This window comes from Pinus tabuliformis, chromosome 4_2 (genome assembly GCF_031772625.1).
Source record: "Pinus tabuliformis cultivar Carrire ecotype Pingquan chromosome 4_2, CPIR1, whole genome shotgun sequence".
Taxonomy (NCBI): Eukaryota; Viridiplantae; Streptophyta; class Pinopsida; order Pinales; family Pinaceae; genus Pinus; species Pinus tabuliformis.
Genome location: NC_142304.1, coordinates 191376058 through 191383084, shown reverse-complemented (window position 1 = coordinate 191383084; position 7027 = coordinate 191376058). Strand labels below are relative to the sequence as shown.

Sequence of the window (7027 nt, the reverse complement as noted above, 5' to 3'; positions counted from 1 at the left end):
GCACAATTTGTAAATTTTTTACTGCAATTCCCTTTCCTGACAAGCTCTTTTGATCATGTTTCTCGATGAGGTAACTTCGAACAACCATTGTGATTGTCATATCCTTATTGATCAGTGAAACCAACACGTAGTATTTGACATGCCTTTATTGCTTTGTCCAAAAATGTGTTGTAGACAACCATGACATCACCATATTGTTTTCAAGATTTGTGTATGTTCAATTCTTTAATTGATATTGGAATGGTTAAAAATACATTTGGGTTGTATACAAATCATGCAAATTAGAGTCTATTACAAGGAACCAATGCTGATATGTATATCGCAGATGTGTCTGATGCAAATAGGAAATGGGCATATTGGCTTGCCTTGCTACTTCTTTTTGTATTTGTTTTCCTTGTTGTGATGTTGTATTGCTTTGTTGCTCAAGGTTGCAAGGCATTTGGAAAAATGCAGTTAGTGAAAATGGATACATGGAAACCAATTTATATATGAAAATAAGGAACCAACGAGAAGTAAAAAAAGTATTTGTAAATACTTGCCTTTTCTATTTTTGGTCGCTACAACTTTGATGCATTTTGCTTCTATAGAAGAAAGGAAATCACATTAGAAGCTTCTTTGCACATGGATGCAATATACGGTTGCAAAAGAACATTAATAAATGGTTAAGCTTCAATGACAACAAAAAAGATAAAAAATTATTTAATTGAAAATATGCTAAGTGTTCAAATTTGCATATATATGGTCCATTATGAGACAAATTGTGTCATGATCAGACCAACATGTATATAGTTGGTAGATCATGTACCTCTGTGTTATGTTAGACCGTACATGATCAATGAGCGATGTGGCAACATAGGTATTTGTATCTAGAAGAAAATGGAGGTTGTAGCTATGCATATAGTTTGCTAGTTTCTTTTTTCTATTGCTACTTTGGCCCATGTTAACATTGAAATATCCTACGATGACTATTGGTTCACCAATAGATATATTTCATAATGATTTTCCAACAATATTTAGTATCTTGGGTAATGTGGCATAGGGCGCTACATAGACATTGACCACTGTATTTTTCATTCCATGTAGAATGATATTTGCCATAAATGCTTCTATGTTGTCTTCTTGAAACTACACATGTTTAACAATTCTTACGTTTTCTTTGAAGCATGTGAGAAATCCATATTTGTAATGGCTGGATATTCAATTGAAGGTTTTGAAATTTTGTTGCAACATATCTTGTTTCAAATGTGTCTCTTGTAAACACAAAATGTCAACGTCCATCAGATCATATTCATTCAAGACATCGTTGATATAGGTTTCTAGGTTGCGAGTGTTTAGAGAGAGAACTTATGTGCATGAATGTGTGTGCAAAAATTGATAATTGTAATCTAGTTCCCAATTTTGGAGTGTGTTATAGACAGTCCATTTCAGTTGCTATGTTTTGCTTCACTTTGAAGTTTTGTATCTGTAGAGGTTTTAACAGGAACAAGGATTGCATGTTCCTGATGCAGGAGCATCTAGACCTAGCCAGAAATGTGATGGTGTGGTCACATGTTGTGGCTAATGAGAGTCTGAAGGAAGACTTGGTTGTTTAATTGTATTAATTTCAAATTATGTAGGTGCTTAATTTGTTGCCTAATTCTGAACAGAATTGGGAATAAAATGGCAAGTGATCCTCCCTGCATGGAGATCAAGCCAATTAACTATATTGATTAGTTAGAGTAGGATTTGATTTCTAAGAATATAGTGAATTCCTTCATTTGTGGAAGGAAACTGTTAGATGGAACATATACGTAATTTCCTTTCTTTTTTGGAAGAAATGGACGAGAAGAGACAGAGAAATAGGATTCACGAGGAAATTGTAAACCTATGGGAAGATTAGGAACAGAGGCCACTAATTGAAGAATCGGGGCAAAGAAGAAAGATTCAGGAGAGTAGAATAGCGTGTGGATTGTAGTTGAAACCGAGGTCTTTTAATTTGTGTAATCTGCCAAGGTGAGACTCTGTGATCATTTTATATTGAATAAATGAAATTGTTGTGTTTATGATTGATTATTGGGCCTACGAAAACCATTGTATGATTTCAGATTCTGTGTATTCAGGCTGGGTGATTATCCTTTTATTTTGTTATGTTTAATGCCTAAATCATGTGATTGATAGAAGTCATGGCTTTATTTTAAATATCATTGTTTGAGGCATGTCGGCGAGTCTTTTTACATAGTTTTGGTCCCGCAAGAGAAAAACCTAATTTACACTAAAAATGAGTGCAAAACATAGTCGGATTTGGAATCCGGACTTGAACCGTTTATAGATGAGGAACTATACTTTATTGGGTCCGAAAGACTGATCAGATTGGCGCTTTGAAGCAGAAGGAGTCTGGCTTGGAGGATTGCAACTATGTGATATGCGATTAAATCATAGTCGTCAGATCGCCAGCAATCGTGGCTATTGGATCACGGAAGTGGTTTTCTAATAGTGCATGGTATTTCTTGTGGTGGAAGGACTGTAAGTGGTATTGAATGACAGTCGCCCGACCCGATTCACCATTCGACACGTAGCACGAGTGGAACAAGGAAACTGCTTTATCGGGCAGTTGATCCCTGTATAAATTGTCCACCTAAAATAAGATGTGGGTCGTCGGATCCGCTAGGTGCAGATCGATGGTGGAGAATCGGTGCGTCAATTTAAATGTGCAGAGTGAATGTTGACTGTTAAATCGGAAAAAGAAATGAACGGCAGAGATCAGCCAATCGGAGATCGGTGATCGGAGCGTACAGTAGGAAGGCGATGGATCAAAGGACAGATCCGCTGATATATATTAACACGGATGTATAATATTTGAGATCCGAGTATATGTGTGGAGCGGAGTTTTCCTGTGTATTTTCCATGTTTATATGTATTTCAATAAAAAGTGTTACCAGGGGTTTTTTAAGGCTAAAAGCGATATGAAACACTTCTGATAATGTAATGGGTTCTGATAGCTTAAGTGGTTCCACTTGTAAAATAAAAGCTCCAAACTACGCTTCTGACATGTATATGTGGGCATGGAGCTTTAAAGCTTTATAAGGGTGAAATAGTCCTGATAAGGTGTGAGGGTGTAGCAGCCATATGGTTGCATCATTTTTGGTATCAGAGTAGGAAAAGGGAAGAGATTTCCTGTGAGAAGGATGTCCTACTTATGGAGTTTATGATACAAAAGTTATGAAAGTTGCAACAGTTGAATGAATGGCAATGTTGGGCATAGGACTACAAGAGTAAGACTAAACTGTTGGGAAGTTCTTAGAGATTGCAGCAGAACCTCATTCCAGCTGAGGCTCAAAATAGATAGGGACAGAGGGGTCCTTAAGAGAAGTGAGTGGAGCAACCAGAGAGAGAGAGAGAGAGTAAGAGTGCTCAGTGCAAGTTCTAATGAAAGAGGACTTGGATACTAGGTAGAGGAGAAGCTTGGTGAGAAGATCAACTTAGAAGGAATTTGATTGGTTGCAGGTGTATGAGCTCACATGGAAGAGAAGAAAGAGGACTTGGAGACCAAGTAGAGGAGAAGCTAGGTGAGAAGATCAACCTAGAAGGAAGTTGATTGGTTGCAGGTGTATGAGCTCACATAGAAGAGAAGATGGCTATGGAAAGTCATATGGAAGGTTTAGAAGAAGGCTACGAGATGGAGGAGAATTATTCTTAAACAATCCATAGGAAACAGATGAATCAAGCAGAGATTGATAGGGAAATGGTTGAAATAAGAGAAGAAATCGATGTGTTAGAAATTGTTATCACAAAATCAGACCCCTGATAGGCTGCTGATCAGGAGGAATTTGAGTAATTATTTCAAACAAACTTTTGGTGGAGGCTTAGCCTCCCCAACCTGAGAGGGCTCTCTCACAAGATTAAAGATTTGGATAATGAATAAGATGGCTAACTCTATGGATTGAAATCAAATTAAAATGTATAAATGGTTGAAATGCCAATCAACAAGCATCTATTGGGCTATGGAGTCAGAGTATGTTTTAGTACAACAACAGATCAGCTTATATGGAAGTCAGGGCATAAAGAGTTTTAATCTACTAGCAAAACAGAGACATGATATAGGAAACACAGTTTATGAACACATGAAGGAAGTTAGAGCATTATCAATGAATTCTAAGTAACATGTGTTCATACCACTGCAAGTGAGCAAATGAAGAAATCCATGAGGAAATAAAACACATAAAACCCTCTCTGAATCCTGAGTAGTAAAGCCAAACTTCTGCATTAACATAAAACATACAGTGTTTTGCAATAACATAATATGCACTATTTCTCTTGAAATTTCCAACCCCTAATACATTAGTTCTTCTCCCATATATAGAGTTCATGTAGATTCCTTCCTCCAGCATGAGGGGAATTCGAATTCCTCCTTATTTTACACCTATTGACACTTAAAACTAACTATTTAATACAAAGGACAACTAACTAGGAGTCCTAGAGACCTAATACAACTAGGAGTGTAACTCCTTATTATGATTACAACAACCTTATCTAAAGATTTAAAATATTATTTGACACCTAAAAATACATGAAGTCGAATTTGATGGTGCTCATAACCTTCCAGAAGGCCCTTGATGACTCATCCCTTTGTTGTTCCTAGAAACTAGGAGACTGTCCCTTGCTCTGTTCTTCCTGAAAAATAGGTCTTGGGACAGAGCTCATAACTTCTCATAGAAACTGTATTTAGAAAAGCTAAAGGAGGCTTTTGTGAACCAATCCATTCTGAATAAAAACCTCCCTTTTTTTATTGAAACATCTTTCCTACCACCTAGAATGAGTCTTTGAAAAACAGGTGTAAAAATATGCTTGTGAAAAACTCCACCTACAACAATTTCGTAGCGCAAGTTTGATCATTCATTTCTCTCAAATCATAATGGATTTGAAGAAAGTGGAAGAGGTTTTGTACTTCAGTATCTTAAGAATGAAAACCTCTTTCACTTTTCAGAGATGAGTTTTCCATTTCTTGGTAATCCCCTTGGAAGTTAGCTGCTGTTTTCATAACATGAAATTTTGGAGTTCACAAATGTCCTTCCTTATTTCTTTTAATTTGCATAAAATTGCATTTAATTATTTTGTTTTCCATGCCAGGTGTACCTTGCTCCAAAAATATTTCCATTTGTTCTTAAAAATTGGCCCATTGAATGATAATATGTAGCTACAACAGTTTCGTAGCGCGATGCGAAACTGCTGTGTAATTTCAAAAACACAGTCTTCCTTTCATAGCTAAATGATCCCCACTATTCATGGCTTAAGCCCCCTACTCCCCTAATCACCTTGACAAGATTTTCTTGCAACTTTTCAAGAAATGGATATTTCTCTTGAGGAAGAGATACAATGACACCAATAGCACCATTAACTGTTCTAAATATAACTGTAGGAATCTGGCTAGATTCTGAATCTGGTAGACGCATAACAAGAGATCCATGCCTAATAAGATACAACAAACTCTTCTAACTAGTATTCACCTACAACTTCCAATTTTCCTCTCTCTTCATCAGTTTCAGCATCACTATTTTTCCTCACAGTAAAAAGCTTGAAATTGTTCTCTGCTCCAAGGTATAAAATGTATTCGCAAGACCTAACAATGGATATCCAGATTTTACTGATTTTGTACCATCAACTGACTGCCTTGGAGAGAAATCACTGTTACCATCCTCATCAATCTCCAGTGGCTCTAATTTCAGAGTTGAGTCCCAGAATTTCTGCATCATTGTGCTTGCTGTGTCACTTGCAGCACAGCTTGAACCTCCCACCATGGCCATGGAATAGGGTAACTTTAATGCCAAATTCTTTGCAAGCAGCTACAACATCATCCTGTGCTTTATATAATTCCCATGCAGCAGTGAAATGCCCTGCATCTTTTCCTGAATCAGAAATGAATAAATTGAACAAAACCTTTCATGATTTCCATCATGACCGTCTTTCATTGCACTAAACAAACCTCAACTTGGAAAGCATGCAAGCTATGGTTCTTAAACCGAAAGGGACTTTTGCATCTGAAGCAGCTCAAATTTTTTGGTCATGCTCTCATTTTCTTGTAGTCCCAATGACTCGAAGTATCTTTGCCACCATGATTGGCTCCGTCATTTTGCAGGCCTTCCAGCTTTGCTCAGTTGAATAGCTTTTGTTGATTTTGAAGTATAATGACCTGGGGTGCCAACAAACAGAACAAGTGCCTCAACTGAGACTCTAGCAATCTCTGGAAGTGTCTTATTCAGGTATTTTGGGGACAAGTAGTCCAGGGCATCTGAAACAAGCACAATTGGGAATGACTGTGCTTTGTAAGGTAAGGGAAATTCAATGTTGGCAACCCGTACAATACCCTTTCGAATCAAATTCTTGCAGGAATTGTCTAGTGTGGATCTTAGATCAAATGGCTCAATACCCCAAGCTTCAGTGTCATCTTCCTTTAATAGTTTGGAGGTTACAGAACACATGTCAAGACCGACCTGTAAGACCTTGGGCATGTTGTCCCCGTAAACTTCTTGCAGAAGTGGTAATGCCTTCCGGATTTCTGAACCATAAGAAAGTTGTTCCCCATTATCAATACTGAGAGCCTCCCTAGATATCTCTTCCCTGGAGTTTTCTTTGATTGCTGTCCCTGAACCACTATACATATAGCCAAGAAGAAGAAATGCCCCCTTAGGTTTCTCACTAAAATAAAGCACATGACCTCTATCATCAATTTTCATGAGACCAAAATCAGAAGCACGGCTGTCATCCATTGAGGCACATGAAATTGTGATATCAGCCTCCTTATCAATGTGTTTCTATACAAAGTCCATATATTTCATACGGTAGAGATGGTCACCCGATAAAATAATAACATGTTCTATATGCCTATTCCTCGGATCCCAAAAAAAAACCACATAAATTGCATCACGACATTTGTTGTGCCCTGAAACCAATTCATCCCATCTTCACCTGGAGTCTGAGTGGCCACTAGAACCTCCACAAAGCCATCACCGAAGTTCACACCATTTCCAAAACCATATGCCTTGGAAATGTG

The 7027-nt window shown here is 37.6% G+C and overlaps 1 pseudogene; it reads right to left on the bottom strand.

Annotated features, from left to right (window-relative positions):
• Positions 1–5990: 5990 nt before the first annotated feature.
• On the bottom strand, positions 5991–6743 carry LOC149168793 (putative pectin methylesterase CGR2 pseudogene; annotated as a pseudogene).
• Between the last annotated feature and the right edge of the window lie 284 nt (positions 6744–7027).